The sequence below is a fragment of the Lutra lutra genome, chromosome 12 (assembly GCF_902655055.1).
Source record: "Lutra lutra chromosome 12, mLutLut1.2, whole genome shotgun sequence".
NCBI lineage: Eukaryota > Metazoa > Chordata > Mammalia > Carnivora > Mustelidae > Lutra > Lutra lutra.
Genome location: NC_062289.1, coordinates 50,300,955 through 50,326,854, shown reverse-complemented (window position 1 = coordinate 50,326,854; position 25,900 = coordinate 50,300,955). Strand labels below are relative to the sequence as shown.

The 25,900-nt window shown below is 38.4% G+C and overlaps 1 protein-coding gene and 1 pseudogene across 8 annotated transcripts in view; both read left to right on the top strand.

Annotated features, from left to right (window-relative positions):
• The window catches only part of GREB1L (GREB1 like retinoic acid receptor coactivator), a 275,717-nt gene that overhangs the window by 65,463 nt on the left and 184,354 nt on the right, over positions 1-25,900 (top strand). For 6 of the 8 annotated variants that reach the window (XM_047697250.1, XM_047697257.1, XM_047697256.1 and 3 more), the window contains exon 2: positions 9,733-9,821. The exons of the other annotated variants lie outside the window; for them this stretch is intronic. The gene's annotated coding sequence lies outside the window, so the exon portion shown is untranslated. The remainder of the gene's footprint in view (positions 1-9,732; positions 9,822-25,900) is intronic. 8 annotated transcript variants of the gene reach the window in all.
• LOC125081748 (tigger transposable element-derived protein 1-like) lies at positions 18,502-20,482 on the top strand (annotated as a pseudogene).

Here is a 25,900-nt window from a genome sequence, read left to right as displayed (position 1 = left end):
GTGTATCACTCAGGGTCCAATAGGAAACACATGCCATACTCAAACTGGGGTGGTTTGAGTTCATAAAGTAACTAGTTGTGCAGATGTAGACAGGATGTAGAGCAGCACAGGGGTAGAACAGGACCTCAGGCTGGTCACAAAGGTGACCACTCTAGACCCTGGGTGCTAGTGGAGGGGCCACAACTATGACCCAGGATTGTGGAGGACTGAGGATAGGCCTATCTGGCAGGAGCTGCAGCCTTTGATGGAGGTTTTAGGCAGTGGCAGGAGATCAACTGGTAGGAAAATACTCTGACTTCACTGTTCCCCTTCCTTATAATCTCCCTCCCTCCAGGGCTCCCTTAGGTGAACTCTACCAGAAACCAGAGCACAGATAACCTCAGTGGATGTGGTACATACAGGTCAGCCTCCCAGCCTAGAGCAGGACAGAGATGTGTATAGATGCGATGAAAGGAACGAAAAGGAGATTTCCAGCACACTTTGCCTGCTCCCATTTTTCAAACTTCTTCCCTTCTTGCTGGCCCTACAGGTAACTGTTTTCTCCCATTGTTATTAGTCTTCTCTTGTTAGCCTGTCTGTCCTTTACAGGCAAAACTATTTTAACTCCAGCAAGAACACATGTAACACTGGTATTATAACTCTTTGGGATGATTTCTCAGTATTTCTGCTCTGCCTGCCTAGCGGCCGAGACTCAGACTCTCTCACATACCAAAGCCTTGCTTCTTCTGCTCATTTTGAGGCCAATATTTCTGTGCTGGAAACAGCCCTGCACCAGTACCCTATGATGGAATGAATGATGAATGGCCACACATCAGTCTCCAAAAGAACTTTCCAGAAGTGTTATGCGATACTTACCTACCAGCAGGTGGCATTAGGAGTCATAAAGACATTGAATGATGTTGGTTTTCAAATCACTGAGAACTTGAAGTTCTTGACAAAAGAAAAAGGTGAGGGGTGCCTGGGTGGCTCTGTTGGTTAAGCCTCTGCTTTTGGCTCAGAGTCCACATCAGGCTCCCTGCTCAGCAGGGAGTCTGCTTCTCTGTCTACCTCTTGTGATCTCTCTCACTCTCTCAAATAGATAAATAAAATCTTTAAAAAAAGAGAGAGAGCTAGAGAGAGAGAAAGATGATCTAACTTTCTAAGGCAGAAATAAGGAGACCAAAACTAGGTGGGAAATGGACAGGAGAGACACAAGTGATGTTTCAGAGACGGAAAGTATATGTTCTGGGCACCGAGTTAGACATGGGAGCAATGAGGAAGATGTGAAAGGTAGGAATCATTTCAGTGGTCGAAATATGAATAATTGAGATAACTACTGTGTCTTCAGCTAAGGAAAAGAGAATGAGGAGCAGATTAGCTTGGGAAGTTGTCTAGGGCATGTTGAACTTGAAGTGGTGGCAAGGCAGTATATGGAGATGTCATAGGAACATTTAAAGATGTATGTCTAAAGCAAAAGAGAGTGACTGAAAATAGAGAAAAAAAGAAGAGGTGTTTAAGGTTATCGAAATAGGTAAGATCCCTGAAGGACAGAGGATTTAGACTTCTCAAACTTGGGATCATCATAGGAATCACCCCCTAGATATTAAAAAGCTCTACCCTCTTCAGAGACTTGTAATTCAGTAAGGTTGGGGTGATGCAGTTGTCTCAGGGATATTCTTTATAAATAAGCACTCCAAATAATTAGGATGCACTTTGAGAAGCACTATATTTTGTCAGACAGAAGTTTCATAGATCAAATCACAAGAATCACTGGTCTTCTATCAGGCCAGAGGGAAAATGTGAGGAATAAAGAGTAAGAACTAGATAAATAGAAGGAGGTTCTGTGCTGTGCCATGTTAGCCAAGCCAAAGGTAGGCAGAGTTAGTGTATGAAGAGAGAAGTGAGGGTGTGGAAGGAGTATCAAGAATGTACCAATTAACAGTGTTAAGAGAGAGGTTCCCAATTTTTCTGGTCTTAGGAACTTTTCATATTTTTAAACATTATTGAGAATCCCAAAGAATTTTTAAAAATTCAATTTAATTTTTGATTAACATATAATGTATTATTTGTTTCAGGGGTACAGCTCTGTGAGTCATCAGTCTTACACAATTCACAGCACTCACCACAGCACATACCCTTCCCAATGTCTATCACCCAGACACCCTATCCCTCCCTCCCCCTCCCTTCCAGCAGTCCTCAGTTTGTTTCCTGAGATTAAGAGTCTCTTACAGTTTGTCTTCCTCCCCAGTCCCATCTTGTTTCATTTTTCCCTCCCTCTTCCCTCTATCCACCCGCCCTGCCTCTCAAATTCCTCATATCAGAGAGATCATATGATAATTGTCTTTCTCTGATTGACTTATTTCACTTAGCATAATACCCTCTAGTTCCATCCGTGTTGTTGCAAATGGCAAGATTTTTTGATGGCTGCATAATATTCCATTACATATATGTACCACATCTTCTTTAACCATTCATCTATTGATGGACATCTAGGCTTTTTCCATAGTTTGGGCTATTGTGGACATTGCTGCTATAAACATTCAGGTGCCCCTTCAGATCACTATATTTATATCTTTAGGGTAAATACCCAGTAGTGTGATTGCTAGGTCATAGGGTAGCTCAATTTTCAGCTTTTTGAGAAACCTCCATACTGTTTTCCAGAGTGGCTGCACCAACTTGCATTCCCACCAATGTAGGAGGGTTCCCCTTTTCTGCATCCTCGCCAACACCTGTCTTTTGATTGGTTTATTTTAGCCATTCTGACTGGCATGAGGTGGTATCTCACTGTGGTTTTGATTTGTATTTTCCAGATGGTGAGTGATGTTGAATACTTTTTCATGTGTCTGTTGGCCATTTGGATGTCTTCTTTGCAGAAATGTCTGTTCATGTCTTCTGCCCATTTCTTGATCGTATTCTTTGTTCTTTGGGTGTTGAATTTGCTAAGTTCTTTATAGATTTTGGATACTAGCCCTTTATCTGATATGTCATTTGCAAATATCTTCTTCCATTCTGTTGGTTGTCTTTTGGGTTTTTTTGACTGTTTTTTTTTTTTTTTTTACTATTTTTTGACTGCTGTGCAAAACTTTTGATCTTGATGAAGTCCCAATAGTTCATTTTTGCCTTTGCTTCTCTTGCCTTTGGCGATGTTTCTAGGAAGAAGTTGCTGTAGCTGAGGTCGAAGAGGTTGCTGCCTGTGTTCTCCTCAAGGATTTTGGTGGATTCTTGTCTCATGTTGAGGCCTTTCATCCTTTTTGAGTCTATTTTTGTATGTGGTATAAAGAAATGGTCCAGTTTCATTCTTCTGCATGTGGCTGCCCAATCTTCCCAATACCATTTGTTGAAGAGACTGTCTTTTTTCCATTGGGCATTCTTTCCTGCTTTGTCAAAGATTAGTTGACCATAGAGTTGAGGATCTGTTTCTGGGCTCTCTATTCTGTTCCATTGGTCTATGTGTCTGTTTTTGTGCCAGTACCATACTGTCTTGATGATGACAGCTCTGTAATAGTGCTTGAAGTCTGGAATTGTGATGCTGCCAACTTTGGTTTTCTTTTTCAACATTCCTCTGGCTATTCAGTGTCTTTTCTGGTTCCATATAAATTTTAGGATTATTTGTTCCATTTCTTTGAAAAAAGCTGATGGTATTTTGATAGGATTGCATTAAATGTGTAGGTAGCATAGACATTTTCACAATATTTGTTTTTCCAATCCATGAGTATGGAATGTCTTTTGACTTCTTTTTGTCTTCCTCAATTTCTTTCCTGAATACTTTATATTTTCTGAGTACAGATTCTTTGCCTCTTTGGTTAGATTTATGAGGATCCCAAAGAATTTTTAAGTGAGTTATACCCAGTAGTGTGCTAGTAAAGCATTTCTCCAAAACAAAAGCCCTGATTTATGGGTTTGCCAATTTCTGTGGTGTAAACCACCAGCACGGACTATTTCAGGCAGTGGACTATTTCAGCTCTCTGGGAACTGGCAGAAGCCAGCTGTAATAAACCACTGTATATCTATTGATATTTGCTGTAATGATATCTGAAACTAAAAATAATTTTTAATTTTTATTTAAATTCTAGTTAGTAATATTGGTTTCAGGAGTAGAAGTGCCCTCCTTAATACCCATCCCCCATCTAGCCCATCCTCCACCTACCTCCCCTCCATCAACCCTCAAAAACTAAGATTTGAAACTTCTTATTTCATTTGAAAATAACAGTAATAATTTACTATATGTTAATATAAGTAATATAATTTTATGAAAAAGAACTCTTCCAAAATAAGAAATTTAATGACAGGAAAATCATTTTACATTGTTTACAAATAGATAACAACTGGGTTCCCACATCTGCTTTTGCATCCGTCTGTTGCATTATCACATGTCATGCTGCCTCTGGAAAACTCCATTGTATACAGGAGAAAATGAGTAAAAAAGATATATTCCATCTCAGTATTATTGTGAAACAGTTTTGATCTTACAGACACCCTAAAAGGACTACAGATACCACCAGGGATGCCTATATCATTCTTGGAGTACTACTGCTCTATTGGAGTGAGCCCCCAAATTTTACTGATTCCATAGAATATTAATAATAGCTTGAGTAATTATTACCCACTCTTTTGATATGTTATGTACATTGTAAAAAGTACACATAATGCAAATTTTAAGCTTAAGATTAAAAACATCAATAAAAGTACCCCAAGTATTGTCTTGCATAGCATACATCTTGTTAGACCCATTGTTGTAGAGGATGAATATGAGCATAAGGCTTCTGGGTTGGGTAAGTAGAGGGTGAGCCTGTATAGTCAAATTCTGAGAAAGCAGCATCCATAAATTAGTGAATATATAAGTAATGTTTACAAGGTGTGGAAGGTGAAGAAGTGGAGATAAAATGCTCTGGATGCTTGGGTGAGGGACAGAAGGACAATAATTGATTTCCTTGGTCAGGCAAGGACAAGATGGAAGAAATATTTGAAACCCTTGAAAATAATGGCATAATCAAGACCCTTTAAAAAACCAGTTAACAGGGTACCTGGGTGGCTCAGGGTTAAGCCTCTGCCTTTGGCTCAGGTCATGATCTCAGGGTCCTGGGATCAAGCCCCACATCAGGCTCTCTGCTATATGGGGAGCCTGCTCCCCCCACCGCCCCTCCTGCCTCTCTGTCTACTTGTGATCTCTCTCTCTGTCAAATAAATAAATAACATCTTTTTTTAAAAAGCCAATTAACAATGCAAGCATGAGTTATCTTTGATTTCTCTCATGAAAGTAAAATAAAGCGAAGTCCTTGGCACATACTTCGGAGATATTCTGAGGACTGTTCTCATAACAGGATCAGGCAATACAAATAGTTGATAGTTGCATAAAGCTTTGTTTATTTTGAGTAGGTCAGAACAAGTCATTCTAATGGCTTTGAGTTGGCATGAACAGGCAGGACTGGCCTCTCCTCTTGCAAATTGTTACTCCTCTTCACACATGGACACATTTCTGTAAATGAGCCATTGGAGATAATTAGCTCTGACTAAATGCCCATAACTGTTATGCCCATTATGAGCTGACTTGTGTTACCTCCTTTAGTCTGTGAAGGAGCCCAGAAAAGTGAGTGGTATTATCAACATTTTGCAGAGGCTGAGGCTCTGAGCAGTGGAGAAATTTACACAAGGTTGCCCAGCTCATAAGAGGCAGAGGAGGAGCACAAATCCACAAAGAATCATCTCTTTTACCCCAATGATATAGGATAGCCGTACCAGTAATGATCCAAGACCACAGAGTAATCAAGACCTTTGCTTTTGGTTTGTAGTTTTCTAATGTAATTTCATAAGAGGTTAATTGTGCCAAGAAGAAGTGCGAAGGTATCTGGCTTGTAAATAATCTCTCCTCCCCTTTTATCTTTCCACTAAAATGCCAAAAAAATCCCTCAAACTTGGATTCAAACCACATTCTTTAGAATCCTCTGAAATAGTTGGCTCAGGTTTATGTCCTCTCCCAAAGCCAATTACTCTGTTATTGTTCTATCTTTATGAAGAGTAAAGCAATATTAATGACTTGTTTCGCTACTCACATGTAGCCTTTTCTCATATACAGGATTTTTTTTAAAAAGATATTTATTTATTTATTTATTTGACAGAGAGAGAGAGAGAAAGAGAGCGAGCACATGAGCAGGGGGAGTGGCAGAGGGAGAGGAAGAAGCTCCTGATCCTGGGCTCAATCCCAGGGTCCTGAGATCATGACCTGAGCCGAGGGTAGATGCTCAACTGACTGAGCCACCTAGGCACTCCTCATAAATAGGAATTTTAATTTTTAGGTGAACAAAGGGCCATTTATCAATCTCTTGCTCATCCTGGTGTCAAAAAGTGGGCAGTTCGTTTTCCTGACTGGCTTAAGCAGAAACATCAAGGAAATTTCTTGAGGGATTACTTGATACATAGGAATCATTTGTTTTGCCCGCTCTTCCTACATCTGCCCTCAGTGATTTTTCACCAAGGGAGCCTAATTATTGTGGTTCAGTCTCTAAGCTGCTTTAGTACAGGAAGATTGGAATGATCCTGTTCCTTTTGTGAAAACCTGAACACACATTTGGAAAACCAAGAATCTCTTTGAGGTCCAAAACAAAGCATTATTCTCCCAAGAACCTGGCAAAAGGACTCCTTGACATATAGTAGGCACATGTATCAACTCCTCGAAGACAAAAATTATTAATTTTCATTCTGTGAGCTCTCAGCACCTGATCCAAGGTCTGTTGGGCATGGAGTAGGTGCCTGAGAAGCAGAGAAGGCATGAGCTGCTTGATCGAATGTCCGCAGCAATGCCACAGCAAACCCGCCGAGACCAGGGCATCTGATTTGTGAAATGGGGGAGAACCTACTGTAATTTTATGATTATTCAGTGGCTAATTTCCTGTTTCATGGTTTGTATTCTGTGATAATTGCAGATCAAAACTGGCAAACTTATTCTCCAAAGGGCCAGATAGTAAAGATTTCAGGAGTTGTGGGCCAGCCATAGGTGGTCTCTGTTGCAAAGACCCCACACTCCCACTGTTGTCTGAAAACAGATGTACACAATCTGGAAATGAATGAGCATGGCTGTGTTCTAGTGAAACTTTATTTGCAAAAATATGCAGTAGGTTGGGATTGGCCTAAGGGCCATGGTTTGCCTGTTCCTGATTTTAGGGATTGAAAGTTAATGGATTTTTAAAAGCATATCAAAAATTACTTAGTGGGTGTTAACTGGAGTTAATGTGGTGATCATTTTGCAATATATGGAAATATTGAATCATTATGTAAATACCTGAAACCAATATAATGTTATATATCATTTATACCTCAATTAAAAAAAAAGATATTTTGTGAGTCAGCTTCCTGTCTTGAAACAAAATGACCATATATAAAAGTCATTAAAAGGAGACTTGGCCTCTGTAATCATTAATATAGGTCAATGGATTTGGCATGTAGGTAGAGGGTAGAGAGCTAGGGGTTGCTTTCAGTGAGATCTCCCATTAATCAGCCATTAGTTTAAGACTTTGGTTGTGAAGAGTCTGTATTCTTTGGCTCACTAGTTTTTCTTCCCAGAGTATATCGTAAGAAATAATTAGCAAGTATGGTAAATATTTATGTATAGATGTTTAACATATATCATTTAAAATTTTATAGGAACCATTTAAGTGTTCAATATTAGAAGAATATTATGATATTGCATGCAAAAATATGCACATTACCAGCTTCTTTCCATATTTTGGCTGCCCAGGGCAAGAGGACAAATAGAGGCTTACTTACATAACATGTCTAAATATTTTAAAGTTTTAAATCAAGTAAGAAACTCATAGAGTATGTGTCATCCTCTGGCTTTGACAATGGTCTAGAAGGCCATATTTTAATTTAGAAGTCTCAGATTCTTTGGAATCCCATCCTGGAATATGATGGCATGGAAAGAGCCAGCCTCTTACTCCTTCTAGCTCTGTTTCAGCCTCACCAAGAGGAGTCTTACACATGCTTTTGAGGGCACTCAATTCTCTCACACCCAAAATCCATCAACACCCTTGCATCACTTGGCCACTCCTGGGTCTGGCGTGTACAGTGCTGTGCTCTTGGCCCTCAGGGAATAAGACTGGAGAAGGTCTGAGCAGGGCCATTTGGTCATGGAATTCCAGGATTCTGAGTATCTAGAGAATGTTCTAGAAGGATGACACAGACTCTGTGTGGATACATTCTCCTTTCCCTATGGACCCCCATTCTCATGGCAAGGGGTATAGTGAAATGAGGGCCTGAGCAGGGCTACTGGAAAACTGTGGGTCCTGGGCAACCTGGTATAAGGGCAGTGCTGCCCATTATAATGTTTAATAAAAGGTTTTAATAACATGAGAAATGTTTTCATTATGATTTTATGTGAAAAAGGTTTAATAGTGAATATTTGGACTAATCTCAATTATGTAGAGAAAATGTATACAAAAAGAACTAGAAGAGAAAACAGAACTAGAAAGAAACATGCTGGAACATTAAATGTAATTGTCTCTGAGTGCTGAGTTGGGGGTGATTTTTTTTTTTAAGGTATTGAACTTTCTCTCTGTTTGCTTGCCTTATTTCCTATGAAGAGCATGTATTGCAGTGATAATCAAGAGAAAATGACTTACAAAACACTCCTAATATTTTGACCTACACTCTGAATAAATGCAGGAGAGTATTATGGTAATTGGTTTTCTTTATCACACATTTGAGGAAGCTGGAAAAGCTCATTTTTCTTTCTCCTTTGACCTTTAAAATAGCATTTATTGCCTTTCTTCAGTTTGGATCTCATCCTGACTTTTTACTAGCTGTGTAACATTAGGGAAGTCTTTCACCTTCTCTAAAACTCAAGTTCCTTTTTTGGAAAATGGAGATAATGATGGTTATATCATAAGATGTTTGTGGGGAGTCATGCTACTAGCATATGAGGAAGATGTGGGGTGCAGGAGGACACTGGTGCTGCTTTGCTATCCCTACCATCCCCCATTCTATGATGTGTGAGCTAGGGATAGAGCAGAAATAGAAGCTCTCTCAGGACATTTGCAAATTAACAGGAAAGATAACACATAAAGCTTGTAATGATCAGCTAGAGAAGTCTAGTAAGTACAAAGAGTGAAATAAAAGTGGTTGTGACTAATGGTGGCGGAGCCCATTGGCAGTTCACTTTTTCTGGGTCTGGTGAGAATTTCACCAAGAAAAAAAAATAATAATGTTTATACATCTGTGTTAAGGTAACTTAAACCAGATTTAAACCCAGAATTCCCTAGAGACTATGGCTGGAGTTTCCATGATCTTAGATACCTTTGTTAACTGGGTAGAAAGGCACACAAAATAGAAACATCTCTTCAAAATTCATTTGGAGCCTGGATGGAGAATGCAGTTATTAATTTTACTGTAGAGAGAGTTCCTACCTATAGTCTGCTTATTGCAAAAAAACAGGGAAACACATTTATGACAAGCAAAAAACAAATCTACCTCTTTTAGGACTTGTGTTATTGAAGGCAACACCAAAACTAGGGCATGAACAATTTCTTTTTGTTCCAGTCTTTAAGTGATGGAAGAGAGGTCTTGGCTCAAATTATAGAAGATCAGGAAAGGTGCAATATTATGTTTAGAACACTGTTAAGGTTACTGAAGCTGAAATTTGTCTCCCAGATCTTTTTGTCTCTGACAAATAGCAGTGATCGTTTTGATGGTGGCTGAAGAGATGAAGTATTAATGGATGGAACACCAGGCACTGAGATTCTATTCCTGCTTTGTCCACAGGCTTTTGGGCTCTTGAGACTTTCGGAGCTTGCTCTATCCCATGTTTACGGGCAGTCACAACCACCTCTTGTTATTGGGATCTTGTGAAAGTAAGTAATGTTTCCAGAACTTGTTTTAAGTTGTTGAAAAGAGGGCACCTATGGAAATACAGTTAGACTGTCCTTATTGTTACCATCACTTATTATGAATGACTTTTTAAAAATTGATCTTATTACTGTTTCTTAGTAACAAGATTTAAGTTTGTTGAAATAGGCACCTTCTTTCCTAATACATTTTTAAATTCTCCCATCCCAAGTTATATAACATTTAAAAAATAATTGCAAATTCATTATACAATAATTCTGTAATAGGAAAACAAGCATCAGTTTATGGAGTGTACTTTGTGGGACCAAGGGCTATGATCCCATATTCCTACTCCACTGAAAAGCCCTGCACAGACCTGAAGGCAGTTGAGGCCTGACTTTTTATATCTCAGTATCTTTGTTTAAGGATCTAGCTCTGCTGATCTATTTCCTCAAATTATGTCTCCCAAATTAGTGTAAGAGTTAAATGAGATGATACTCGTGAAAATAACCATTTCAGAACTTAGTATGTAGTAAGTACTCAACAAATGTCTAGAGAATCTATATCTGTTTGATCAGGCCACAGTAAAAGAAGAAAGTTAAGGGTAAAACAACAAATAATATTGGACTAGTCCTTAAACTCAGATAAAAACTCCATGGTCCATAGGGGGACTTGTGGCTTTTTTGCTTTTGTTTTCTCCCAAAATCTAGACAGCTAATGACCTTAGAAACTCTCCCTATCCTTTCTACATTCTTTTAATTGTGTGCCTCTTAAAAGCTGGTCCAGATTTTTCCAACGAACTAGTGTGACCTTGACTATAAGACACACGTGTATGGGTAAAAGCCAGTTATAATCAGTCTCCATCTTCCAACAATTTCTAAATTTTCTAAAATTTAGAAAACTCAAAATAATGTAAATCTAATGCACATGAAACTCAGATACTTTTTTTGAGCATATTCTGTTTTCTACCTTCACGAAGAAGGAATAAATGGTAAGTTAACATGCCAATACCAGAGATTTACATAAGACATACCAAAAACAATATGTGGGATGTGTCAGACTCAGAATATAGTGATGATGCTTTCAGCCTTGTAGGAGGAACCAGGGTTCTCCATCTCATATGTAAAACGTGCTTTCCAGATGCCTGTGACAGCACACTGACAGATGAATGAATAGTCATGGCTGTTGTCTTATAGTCCGAGCATTTCTGCTTTCAGGAGTTATGTATGTTTGTTGCCAAATATGTATTTGTCAGTTGTTACTGTGTACAATTTAATTAGACATTAAATAACCAATAAAATATAAATTTAAAAAATAGTTATTAATTATGTGAAAATTAGGTTAAACAATTTGAACAGACATGACAGAGGTGAGTTGCCAAAAACAATTCCTGGTGAGACAGGTGTGGCAAAAGTACTATGAAAGATATTTATGGGGAGAATCATAAAGACCTAAAAGTATTCTGGACTTACATTGTTTAATAAGTGTATTTAAATCATTTCACTCTAAACAGATGGAAACTAGAGGGATGCCTAGGTGGCTCAGTCATTAAGCATCTGCCTTCAGCTCAGGTCAAGATCACAGGGACCTGGGATTGAGCCCCCCGTGGGGCTCCCTGACCAGTGGGAGGCCTGCTTCTCCCTCTCCCACTCCTCTTATGTTCCTTCTCTTGTTGTGTCTCTCTTTCTGACAAATAAATAAATAAATAAATAAAATCTTAAAAAAAAAAAAACAGATGGGAACTGGAAATTATAGATAATGCATTAAGAATGTGGTTCATCAGAGGAACCTACAAACAGTTGACTTATACCCTTTCCTTTCATTCAAAGATTGGCAGATGAATTCACATTTATGTTTTGAGTTAAATGTATAAATGGATCTTTGCATGTGTGTGAGAAAGTTATTGTATTATAAACTCTACCATCTACATTTAAGTATGTTGATGAATGATGTTAGGAAATTATGCCTTAAGGCCAGATAATCTTATATTGTATTTTCAGAATTAACATAGAAAAATTGAGTTGTTAGATAGTTTTAGAGTTAGAATTATTTATTGGGTAGGATTTCCAGTTCTAGTTACAGACGAAAGTTAGTATTTTCTCCCTTCTTTTCTTGAAAATGGCAACTAGGACGGAAAAAAATCCTAACTTGGGCAAACCTAGAGTACACCTGAAACCCCAAACTGCATGAGAAAGCAGTGCCAAATACAGTGAAGGTAAACTAGGGTATAGGTGGATGCCTAGAGAGATCCTACAGCTGCAGACCTGAAACAAGGCTGGCAGAACAGTTAATTACATGGGGCACTATTGTTGCCAAAACCAATAATTCTTTGGAACAATGAGAATGGCTATGCAAGCTGATGCAAAACCTCTTTGGAGCTGGTTTGACTAAAGAAATAAAAGTAGTCAAGGCCAAATAAGGAATGCCCAAGGAAATAGCATTTGTTCAAAGTAGTCTGTGAGTGAGGCAAAATAAAGAAAAAGGATATTATTTTGAACAGGCCTTAACTACTGCTCTTTTCTTTTTTTTTTTTTTTTTTTTTTTTTTTTTTTTTTTTTAAAGATTTTATTTATTTATTTGACAGAGAGATCACAAGCAGGCAGAGAGGCAGGCAGAGAGAGAGGAGGAAGCAGGCTTCCTGCTGAGCAGAGAGCCCGATGTGGGGCTCGATCCCAGGACTCTGAGATCATGACCTGAGCCGAAGGCAGTGGCTTAACCCACTGAGCCACCCAGGCGCCCCTACTGCTCTTTTCTGATTGAGAAGTTAAAGCTAAAATAATTCACACACACAACGTGTCAAAGAGTAAATTCCTGCTAGCTCAAAATATGGTCCTCATTTTTTTTCCCACATGAATTTGCTATGAACTAGAGAGTCCCAGAAGAACTCACCTCATTCAGGAATGAATAACAACCAAAAAGGAAACTGCATAGAATATGTACATTCTTATGACCTGAAAAAAATTAAAAATGATAGATGGAGAATACTGACAATAAAAAAAAAATGTTGCAGGGTGCTTGGGTGGCTCAGTGGGTTAAAGCCTCTGCCTTCGGCTCAAGTCATGATCCCAGGGTCCTGGGATCGAGCCCCACATCGGGCTCTCTGCTCAGCAGGGAGCCTGCTTCCTCCTCTCTCTCTGCCTGCCTCTCTGCCTACCTGTGATCTCTGTCTGTCAAATAAATAAATAAATAAATAAATCTTTAAAAAAAATGTTGCCTCAGATGAACATACGGAAATCGTTACCAAACAACCCATACATTAAATATATATATGTATTTATTTAATATTGTAATCACTGCTAAAAAAACTAGTGTTTCAGCAAAGATACAAGAGCTCAGGGACTTCATAGCAAGTCAGCAGAAGAATGAATGTGGTAAAACTCAGCAAAGAAGCAGAGGAGAAAAATACAACTATTTTAACAACAAAAGCCTTGGCAGTAGCACAAAAAAAAAAAAAAAAGGACATTTTTCCCCCCATGTTCCTTTTCTTTTTTTTTAAATAGATGCACATTTTAAAAATTTAAATTCAATTAATTAACATATAATGTATTATTAGTTTCAGAGGTAGAGGTCAGTGACTCATCAGTCTAATACTCACTGCTCATTATATCACATGCCCTTCTTAATGTCCATCACCCAGTTACCCCATCCCCCCACCCCATTCCCCTCAGTTTGTTTCCTATGATTAAAAGTCTCTTATGGTTTGGGGCACCTGGGTGGCTCAGTGGGTTAAAGCCTCTGCCTTTGGCTCAGGTCATGATCCCAGGGTCCTGGGATCAAGCACCGGGTCGGGCTCTCTGCTCAGCGGGGAGCCTGCTTCCCCCCCCCCCCCCCCCCCGCCTGCCTCTCTGCCTCCTTGTGATCTCTGTCAAGTAAATAAATAAACTATTTTAAAAAAAAAAAGTCTCTTATGGTTTGTCTCCATCTCAGATTTCATCTTATTTTTCCTTCCCTTCCTCTATGATCCTCTGTTTTGTTTCTTAAATTCCACATAGGAGTGAAAACACATGATATTTGTCATTCTCTGACTGACTTATTTCACTTAGCATAATACCCTCTAGTTCCATCCACATCATTGCAAATGACAAGATTTCATTCTGTTTGATTTATATATATACAATGGAATATATATACATACCACATCTTCTTTTTCCATTCATCTGTCAATGGACATCTGGGCTCTTTCCATATTTTGGCTATTGCGGACATTGCTGCTATAAACATTAGGGTGCATATACTCATTCTAATCATTATGTTTCTATCCTTTGGATAAATACCTAATAGTACAACTACTGGGTCGTAGGGTAGCTCTATTTTTAACTTTTTGAGGGATCTCCATGCTATCTTCCAGAGAGGCTGCACTAGTTTACATTTCCACTAGCAGTGTTAGAGGGTTCTCCTTTCTCTACATCTGTTGTTCCTGAGTTGTTAATTTAGCCATGATAGATAGATATTTTTAAACATGTAAGAATGCAGGAATATAGCTTCTAAGAGTCTTTTGTGACTATTGAACAAACTGTCACAGGGATCAACTGGAGGAGCACATTGAATCCATTAAATTGTAGAAATAAGACTTCAGAATATTTGGGAAAATAATAAATTTAAAAAACTGACAATGATACTTAAAAAATTCAAGAGAAATGGGGAAAGAATGCTGTGTATGACTGAAAACACTAAAATCCTCATCTTTTATAGCCAGTGGTCAAAAGATGTAATTTAGGGACCCTGGGTGGCTCAGTCAGTTAAGTTTTTTGCCTTCAGCTCAAATCATGATCCGAGGATCCTGGGATTGAGCCCTGTGTTAGGCCCCTGCTGAGCAGGGACCCTATTTCTCCTCCCTCTGAATCTTCCCCTCACTTGTGCTCTCTTTGTCTCTCTCTCAAATAAGCAAATAAATTAAAAAAAAAAAAGATTCAATTTAAAGCTGATAAAGCTGATAAATCAGTAATAGATAAGTATAATTAAACCTATGAGGGTAAGAACTCAGAAAAATATTAAAATAAAATCAGGTAGAAGGGTAAATGGTGGGAAGAAAGAAGCAGACGTATACTTGTCTTATTCAGTTTGGAGTCAGTAGATAATATATAAAGAAAATAGAAGATTAAATGTAATCTGTAAAATTATAAATTAACAAACATGAAAAACACTTTAAAATTACCAAAAGAAACAGACATACAGATGCACAGAAAGCAAATATAGCTCACATCATAAAAGATTTTTTTTTTAAAGATTTTATTTATTTATTTGACAGAGAGAGATCACAAGTAGACGGAGAGGCAGGCAGAGAGAGAGAGAGAGGGAAGCAGGCTTCTTGCTGAGCAGAGAGCCCGATGCGGGACTCGATCCCAGGACCCTGAGATCATGACCTGAGCCGAAGGCAGCGGCCCAACCCACTGAGCCACCCAGGCGCCCCCTATAAAAGATTATTTTTAAAAGAAAGAAGCAATAAAAACAAAACATAATGTAAAATATAATTTAAGGTTAAGAATAAACATATCTATCATGTAATAAATTCATTCAGGAATTATTTAAGCTCTTACTGTGTGTCAGGCATTGCTCTAAGTATTGATCCATTTAATCCTCATGATAGCTATTCATTCAAGGAACTATGGTTATCCACATTTTGTGGATGAGAAAATAGAGCACAGCAAGGATAGTGACTGCTTCCCATCTCACAAATTGTAAGTGAAGTAAATAGGATTAGCATCCAGGTAGTTAAGAACCTGGGTTCTTAACCACTGTACAGTGGAGCCCTAGATACAGTTAAGGCAGCATACAGAAAAACATTTATTGTCTAAAATGTTTATATTACTAAACAAAACAGAATAAAAATAAGAGGGTTGTGCAGTCAGCCAAAGTTAGAACAACAAAATAAATCCAAGGAAAGCGTAAGAAAGCATAATAAAAGTAGAAACAAATAAATTGATTAAAACACAAAAAATGGCAATACCAATAAAGTAAAGCAGGAACTTGATTTTAGGGGTAAAAATGATAAAACTCTAGATAATAGAGTACAAAAAGAGGAAGGAAGCATAAATCAAGAAATAAATATTAATGAGGAAACAACCATACACAAAAAAGACCTGGTTAAAAGAATCCTTGGAGGGACACCTGGATGGCTCAGTCGGTTAAGTTTCTTGTCTTCAGCTCAGATCATGATCCTGGGGTCCTGGAATCGAACCCCATATCAGACTCTCTGTTCAGTGGAGAGTCTGCTTCTCCCTCTCCCTCTGCCTGTATTCTTTCTCTCTCTCTCAATGAATAAAATCTTAAAAGAAGAAGAAGAGTCCAAAAAGACTATATTGATAAACTATACACAGAAATTTTAGACTATAATGGAATAGTTAATTCTATAGGCAAATATAATTATCAAAACTGACCTCAGAAAACCAAAAGAATCTAAACTCTCCAATCAACAATAAAAAGAGAAAATTGTTAGAGAGCTGCTCCAAAAGAGCACCAATCCCAGATGTTTTCATGGGGCAATTCTACTAACCTCCTAAGAAAGAAAAGTTTCAGTTCTTTTTAACTTATTTGAAAGAAGGAAAGCTTTAAAATTCTTTTTATGATGCTATCGTGACAATGATATCAAAACCCAGCAAAGACAGCATAAAAGAAACAACTACAAGTAATTCAAAATCGTTCTAAAATAATGATATATTATTAAAGTGAGGCTAAGAATTCTAGAATTGCTCAAATAATTTTCTGCATTAATGAAAAGCATATGATTATCTTCATATTTACAAAAGGTGCTTTGTAAATTCAACATCTGCCCTTGGTTTAAAACTCTTAAAAAAAAAAAATAACAAGAGATGGGTACTTCCCTTGCATAATTCATTATTCCTTTTTACATGGTACATGGTGTGCTAACCACAATTGAGAATCATGCTAAATGGGGAAATACTAAGAAGCATTCAAAATAAGGATGCTCACTATTACCAACTTGATTTATCATCATTGTGGGCTACTGGAAAATGCAGTTAGAAAGAGAAAGGGATTAAAAATTTTTTAATTTAAAAAGAGGAGGTGACTTAATCATTTTGCAGATAATGTGATTACCTTATAAACTCATGAGAATCAACTGAAAAGCTACTATATACAATAAAAGAATTTGGAAAGTAGCTGGGTATTTGATTAGATGTGAATATAAGTAGTGTTTGTACATACAAACAACTTACTAGGTGATATACTAGAAGAAAAGATGCCATTTAGATTAGCAAAAAAAAAAAAGGGGGGGGGGACAAATTAAAGACCTTGATATTAAAATTGGAGAGAATTATGATCCAGATCAGTTTTCTCAACTGAGGCTGATTTTGACACCTGGGAAACATCTGGCAATATCTAGAGACATTTATGATTGTCCAGTGTCAATAATGGTGAGGTTGGGAAGGCCTGATTTAGTTGAAGAAAACTTTAAAATGCTACTTAGGGCCACAGAGGAAGACTAATCCTTCTTGGATAAGAAGCTCCAAAATGATATATAAATTTTTCCTAAATTAATATACAAATGTAGTGAGATCACAATAAAAATAACAAAATGATTTTTTGAACCAGATAAACTGATTCTAAAGTTCAGATATAAAATTAAACAATAAATTCAAGAAGAATCTAAATAAGAACAGCAGGGGTGGGGCGCCTGGGTGATTCAGTGGCTTAAAGCCTCTGCCTTTGGCTCAGGTCATGATCCCAGGGTCCTGGGATCGAGCCCCACATTGGGCTATCTGCTCAGCGGGGAGCCTGCTTCCTCCTCTCTCTCTGCCTGCCTCTCTGCCTACTTGTGCTGTCTGTCAAATAAATAAATAAAATCTTAAAAAAAAAAAAAAAGTACAGTAAGGGTATGGAGAATGATCTGTCAGATATTAACAAAAATAACACTGAAGGCATTATAAGAGACCTAAATAGCTACTGGCACTTAGTGCATGATAAAGGAGACCTTTCAAATCAGAGGAAGAAAGATGCATTATTCAGCAAGTGGGCTTAAGTTAATCAGATACTATTGGAAAACAAAGTTACCCATGTTCCATATCTTATAACAAAATAAATTATAAATGAATTAATTATTAAAGTATAAAAAGTACAGTAGTAAACATGGGATTTTTGTGAAGAGAAAAATGTGAGATACAGAGTGTTTGTAGTATGCTACCTTTCATGTCAGTACATACATTTATATATGTGTGTGTATATTTATATTCAATTCTATTCCATCTTTCTTAAGAAGAACAAACAGGAAACTGCTAATAGTTGTTGTCCCTAGGGAGAACTAGTACTTTTCATTATATATACAGGCATAATTTGTTTCATGGTGCTTCACTCTATTACTCTTCACAGATACTGCATTTTTTTAATTTTTTTTTTCACAAATTGAAGTTTTCTGGCAACAATGCTTTGAGCCTTTGAGCAAGTCTGCCATTTTTCCGACAGCATTTGCTCACTTCATGTCTCTGTCATATTTTGGTACCTCTCTAATATTTAAAATGGTTTCATTATTATTGTATTTGTTGTGGTATGATTAGTGTAATGAGTGATCTTTGATGTTACTATTGCAATTATTTGGAGGCACGGTGAACTGTACCTCTGTAAAACAATGAACTTAACTGATCAATGTTGTGTGTGATCCGACAGCTCCACTGACCTGCTGTTTCCCCCATCTCTCTCCCTCTACTTGGGCCTCACTATTCCTTGAGACACAAGGACATCGAAATTAGGCCAATGAATAGTTACTCTACAGTGCTGTCTAAGTGTTCAAGTGAAAGGAAGAGCCACGTGTCTCTCATTTTAAATCAAAAGCTGGAAATGAATAATGAGAAAGGCTTGTTGAAAGCCAAGATAAGCTAAAACCTAGGCCTCTTGTGCCAAAGCCAAGTCGTGAATGCAAAGGAAAGTTCTTTTTTTTTTTCTTCTTTTTTTTTTTTTTTTGAGAGAGAGAGAGAGAGAACTGAAGTGGGAGGAACAGGGCGGAGGGGAGGGTAGAGAGAGAATCTCAAGCAGGCTCCTTGCCAAGAATGGAGCCTGAGGTGAGGCTTGATCTCAAGACTCTGAGATCATGACCTGAGCCGAAATCAAGAGTCTGACACTTAACTGACTGAGCCACCCAGGCACCCTGTAAAGGAAATATTTTTGAAGGAAATGAAAAGTGTTACTCCAGTGAATGCACAGTGATAAGAAAGTGAAATACCTTTATTGCTGAGATGGAGAAAGTTTGAGTGGTCTGGTTAGAAGATCAAACAAGCCACAATATTCCCTTAAGCCAAAGCATAATCCACAGCAAGGCCCTGACTCTCTTCAATTCTGTGAAGGCTGAGAAAGGTGAGGCAGCTGCAGGAGAAAAGTCTGAAGCTGGCAGAGTGTGGATCATGAGGTTTAAGGAAAGAAGCCACCCCCATGACGTCAACACGTACAAGGTGAAACAGCAAATTGATGATGGAGAAGCCACAGCAAGTGACCCAGAAGCTCTAACTAAGATCATTATTGAAGGCAGCTACACTGAACAGATTTTTCAATGTTGGTGAAACAGCCTTTTATTGGAAAAAGACGTCATCTTGCCCTTTCACGGTTATAGAGGAGAAGTCAATGCCTGACTTCAAAGCTTCAAAGGACAGGCTGGCTCTCTTGTTAGGGGCTACGGCAGCTGGGAACTTTAAATTGAAGCCAGTGCTCCTTTGCCATTCTGACAATCCTAGGGCCCTGAAGAACTATGCTAAATCTCCTCTGCCTGTGTTCTAGAAGTGAACAACAAAGCCTGGATGACAGCATATCTGCTTATAACATGGTTTACTGGCTATTTTAAGGCCACCGTTGAGACTTACTGCTTAGAGGAAAAGATTCCTTTCAAAATATTACTGCTCACTGACAGTGCACCTGGTCACCCAAGAGCTCTGATGGAGATGTTCGAGATGAATGTTGTTTTCCTGCCCGCAAACACAACATCCATTCTGCAGCCCCTGGATCAAGGAGTAATTTTGACTTCAATCTTATTATTGGAGAAATATACTTCCTAAGGCTATAGCTGTCCTAGATGGTGATTCCTCTGATGGATCTGGGCAAAGTCAGTGGAAAACATTCTGGAAAGGATTCACCATTCAAGATGTCATTAAGAATATTCATGATTCATGGGAAGAAATCAAAATATCAACATTACCAACAGTTAGGAAGAAATTCATTCCAACCCTCATGGATAACTTTGAAGGGTTCCAGACTTCAGTGGAGGAAGTCACAGCAGGGGTGATGGAAACAGCAAGAGAACTAGCTTTAGAAGTGGAGCCTGAAGATGAAGATTGCTGCAAGCTCATGATCAGACTTTAATGGATGAGAAGTTGCTTCTTATGGATGAGTACAGAAAGTGGTTTCTTGAGAAGAAATCTACTCCTGGTGAAGATGCTGTGGAGATTGTTGAAATGATAACAAAGGATTTAGAATATTATATGAACTTAGTTGGAAAAACAGTGGCAGAGTTTGAGAGGATTGACTCCAATTTTGAAAGAAGTTCTACTGTGGGTAAAATGCTATCAAACAGTATCACATGCCACAGAGCAATTACTCATAAAGGGAAGAGTCATTCAGTGCAGCAAACTTCATTGTTGTCTTGTGTTAAGAAATTGCCACAGCCACCCAGACTTCAACAGCCAACACCCTGATCAGTCAGCATCCATCAACATCAAGACAAGACCCTCCACCAGCAAAAAGAGTATGATTTGCTAAAAGCTCAGATGATGTTTAGCATTTTTTTTAGTAATAAAGTATTTTTAAATTAAGGTGGTACATTGTTATTGTACACTTCATAGATGACAGTGTAGTGTAAACATAATTTTTGTATGTACTGGGAGAACAAAAAATTCACTTGACTTGCTTATTGTGATATTTGTTTTATTGTGGTGGTCTGGAACCAAACCTATAATATTTTCGAGTATGCCTGTATATTGCTGTGGGTGCACACTGTCTACTAAAATATTAACTTTTTTAATTGTAAGAGAAATGTATATATAATCCACATCCTTGGGAAAGAAAGAGTTCCTGAATTTTCCAGAGATTAATTTAATGTACAGAACTTTTTAGTTGTAAGGGACCTCTAGAGTTTGTTCTCTGAAATGCTTAGATTTTAAAAAGCAACAACTTTATAGAAAGTTTTCAAAAGGTTACTATAGTTTATCAATTGCTTAGTAAGTATAACTTTATCCTGATTATTTTGGTTATATTCAATGTCTTAATTTTGGGCCAACCTACAGACTAGAACTATGTACTCCTAAACTAAATGGCTCCAGATTGCTGAATATTTTAAGTTCTCTTGTCTCCTCTTTGAAGTTATTTTTCTGTCTTCACCGTGAAGTGTCAAATATAAATTTTCACTTCCTTTTTTATTGTCATCGTCCTTATGCCTGGCATCTCGCTACTTTCAATCTGTCAAAGCTAGGAATCCCATATCCAGACTCCTTCAAACTGTGTCAAATGAAAGGAAATAAGTTGGTAAGTGCCTGATGGCTCCCCTTGAGTGAAGTGCAAATACATTTAGAATGTGAACTTTGTGCAGTCTGTTGTGTCTGTTTGTATACTTATCTGCTTACTTTTAGACAGTGGACTGTGTTTACAGTAGTTGAGAATTCTGGGTCTGTGACCCCTAGAAAGAGAAGTTGTTACTGTACTTGAATCGTTGGAAAATTTGGGCATACATACTTATGCTTCTTACCAATACATTTTTTTAAAGATTGTATTTATTTATTAGAGCGCACACACAAGCAGGGGATAGGGAGGGACAGAGGGAGGAGAAGCAGATGCCCCACTGAGTAGGGACCTGGACCCGGGGCTCTATCCCAGGACCCTGAGATCACGACCTGAGCCAAAGGCCCAGGTGCCCCTTATCAATACTTTTTTAATGAAGTGACTGAACACCAGCACATAAATAACAAATTCATTTTTACTGAACCTAACTGAAAGCCCTGTAGTATCCTAGCATTTTGGTTTATAGTAAAACCTGCCTAAGAGTTTCGTTTGTGGGAGGTTGAATGCAGATATATCTCTTTCTTCAGTATCCTGTGGCTCCTAGGGGAAAGTTCTATCTTGATTAAATATGAAAGGAATTGGGGCACCTGGGTGGCTCAGTGGGTTAAGCCTCTGCCTTCAGCTCAGGTCATGATCTCAGGGTTCTGCAATCAAGCCCCGAATCGGGCTCTCTGCACAGCAGGGAGCCTGCTTCACCCTCTCTCTGACTGCCTTTCTGCCTACTTGTGATCCCTGTCTGTTGAATAAATAAAGAAAAATCTTTAAAAAATATATGAGGGGCGCCTGGGTGGCTCAGTGGTTAAAGCCTCTGCCTTAGGCTCAGGTCATGATCTCAGGGTCCTGGGATCGAGTCCCGAATCGGGCTCTCTGCTCAGCGGGGAGCCTGCCTCCTCCTCCTGCCTCTCTGCCTACTTGTGATCTGTCTGTCAAATAAAAAAAAAAAAAAAAATCTTTAAAAAAAATATATATATATGAAAGGAAACGTTCATATGATAAAATAGCAGGTAACTGGAAATTTTATACAACTGGCAAATTGTGTCTCTCTAAAAATCAACCAGAAAATAGTTTCTCATTTTAACCCTTATAATCGAAAATGTGTGTAAGGGGAATTACTCTACTTTTCTGCTCTAGGAAACCATTTCTGACATAAGTTAATCTAGGGCTGAGGTGGTGACATGTGCTGTCAGGGACCTGAGCCCCTTCTGTTGTTTGTTCCTCTGTGGATAGCTTTCATTCCTAACGATGCTTTATGGTCCAAGAGAGCTGACGGTTTGAGCTCCAACAACTTTGTCCACAATCCTAATTTTATATTCTTTTTATAAAAGTGAAACAGACTCTTAACTGTGAGAACAAACTGATGGTTACCAGATGGGAGGTGTTGGGGGTGGAATTAGTGAAACAGGGGATGAGGATTAAAGGACACTTATCCCGATGAGCACTGAGTGATGTACAGAATTGTTGAATCACTATATTGTACTCCTGAAACCAATAGGATACTATAGGTTAACTACATTGGCATTAAAATAAAAAATGTAAAAAAATTAAAATTAAATTAAGAACTTTGATATTTTTTTAAAACCATGAATGTGCTGGGTAATCATGTAGTTTAGTGAATTAGCCAAATTCCTTTCCATTAAAATGTCATATTAATTTTATTTACAGCTCTAACACTCTAGTTAATCATGAATACAAATCATCTTTTAATCTGATATCATAGATGCCCTAAAAACAGAAATAGGAGGATAAGATGGCTACTACTTTCTAAAAAAGATTTGTGTTCTCTTTGATCCGGACCTCAAATATCTGAAACTGGTCATTAAACAAGTTCTTCCCATTGAGAAACGTTGCTAGCAGTAAAATCAAGGTATTAACCAGCCTGTTGTTTCTTCCTCTTTCTCTAAATGTGTTGTCGTTTCCCATTTGGCACATGTAGCCTTTTGGCAGATGTCTGCTCTTCTTTTTTTCACCTTGCTGTCTCATACTTAAAGATTAGTCTAGCCACAAAATCCGTTGAGCCATTCGGCTACGGAGTGAATCACGAAACTTTGCATTTCTGAGACAATTGTTAAAAAATAGAATTTGTGGTGGGTACCATAGGATTTACTTGATAAGGAAGTAGAAATAAAAGAACACCTTATTAAAAACAAATTGAAAAATATTGTTTTTCTAAGGTTTCAATCTATTCTTAAATTTCCTCCTGGAGGGCCCAGGTGACAAAGGGTACAAAGGGTGACAAAGGGTAAGCAAAAGGCCTTCAGGCACGTGATTCTACAAATTCAAACACACAGAAACAAGGGCAACACTTCTTTTACTACTCCCATCCAAATTAATGGCATGATTAGTGCTCCAACCAGAAGGGCTCCAACTGGAAACTTCCCCCTTACCTAAGGCTTTTCCACCCCTCTTCTCATCCCATGTCCAGTGGGTCACTAAACCCTGCCAGTTCAGGAACCTGCCCAAGTTGAATAAATTATATCCATCTCAACTGCCCTTGTTCCTCATTGTCTCTCTCCAGACCATTTTATTTTTTTAAGATTTTATTTATATGACAGACAGAGATCACAAGTAGGCAGAGAGACCCACAGAATGAGAAGAAGGGAAGCACGCTCCCTGCTGAGCAGAGAGCCTGATGCCAGATCCCAGGACCCTGAGATCATGACTTGAGCTGAAGGCAGAGGCTTTAACCCACTGAGCCACTGAGATGCCCCAATTGCCAGACCATTTTAATCAATCCCTTTCAAGCTCTCTGCTCTTTGACTCTTTTTCCTGTTCCTATTCCAATGTCTTCCATTTGGTCCCATGAATTATCTTTTTGAAAAACAAATTCTATCATATGACTCCCCTTTATCTATTAAAAAAATTTTAAAGCCTCATTGCCTTTCTTTCTTTCTTTTTTTTAAAAAAGATTTTATTTATTTATTTGACGGACAGAGATCAAAAGTAGGCAGAGAGGCAGGCAGAGAGAGGGGGGAAGCAGGCTCCCTGCTGAACAGAGAGCCCGATTTGGGGCTTGATCCCAGGACCCTGATATTATGATCTGAGCCAAAGGCAGAGGCTTAACCCTCTGAACCGCCCAGGTGCCCCCTCATTGACTTTCTTAATGTCACTTCATTCTTTAACCGAACTTCCTGTCATTCTGCCTTCACGCATTCTAGGACTCAGACACACACACAAAGTGACACCTACTTCTTTTGGCCTCACTGTTTTCTTTTTTTTTAATTTATTTTTTTATTTAATTTCTTTATTTTTTTTTTAGATTTTATTTATTTATTTGACAGAGAGAGAGCACAAGCAGGGGGTTGGGCAGAAGGAGAGGGAGAGAAGCAGGCTCCCCGCTGAGTAGGGAGTCTTGTGTGGAACTTGATCCTAGAACCCTGGGGATCATGACCTGAGTCTAAGGCAGTTGCTCAACCAACTGAGCCACCCAGGTACCCTGGCCCCATTGTTTTCTTTTTTATGGAATGTCTTCAACTGCATCCTTTCTCTGTCATGCAAGCTCCTGCTCATCTTTGTTCTCTATTACACCATGTATATTTTCTGTTATACCATGTGTGTTCTCTGTTGCACCATGTATGTGCTCTGTTACATCATGTGTGTTCTGTTACACTATACATGTTCTCTGTTGTATACCTCTATCTGCCTCTACTACACTCAGGGAAGACATTGCTAACTGATGGTGATACTTCCCCACCAAGCCTGGACACAGCCTCCACATTTTTGACTAGAGCCATTTCTACAGGGGGCTGCTACCACTGAATCAGAGTTGATCCAAATTCAGCCTAACTTGAGGCCATTTGCACCATGTATGCTCTCTGTTATGCTGTGTATGTTCTTGGTTGCATGTGTGTGTTCTCTATTACACCATGTATGTTCCCTGTTGTACTATGTGTGCTCTGTATTACATCACATATGTTTGCTGTTACACTGTGTATGTTCTCTGTTGCGCTATATGTATTTTCTATACACCATGTATATCCTCTGTTATACCAGATGTGCTCTCTGTTATGTCATGTATGTTCTGTGTTACACTATGCACGTTCTCTATTACATCATGCATGTTCTCTATTGTACCGTGTGTGCTATTATGTCATGCAAGTTCTCTATTATACCATGTATGTTCTCTATTACACTTATGTTCTCTATTTTACTATGTGTGTTCCGTTATACCATGTATGTTCTATGTCACACTATGCGCGTTCTCTATTACATCATGCATGTTCTCTATTGTACCACGTGTGTTCTTTATTATGTTAGACATGTTCTCAATTGCACCATGTTGGCTATCACACCATGTATGTTCTCTGTTGTACCGTGTGTGCTCTCTACTACTGTCAATTAAGGCTCTCTGAGCTGTGAACTTCTAGGTGGTAGTCTTATTCATGAATGGATCCTCAGCATCTATAGCAATGCTTGGCAACTGTCGGAACAAAATAAGTATTCACTGAATTGAGTGGGAAAGAAAACAAGTACAGAATGTGCTTTGTGTATCCCAGTAAGACCCCAGCCTGAAGGTAGTGCAAAGGTAACCAGGAAACCAGGTGGTGAAGCTGAGCTGGATGAGGCAGAATGCAGCACACAAGCCAGCAATAGTTCAAATAGTGTCCTGAGGAAGTAT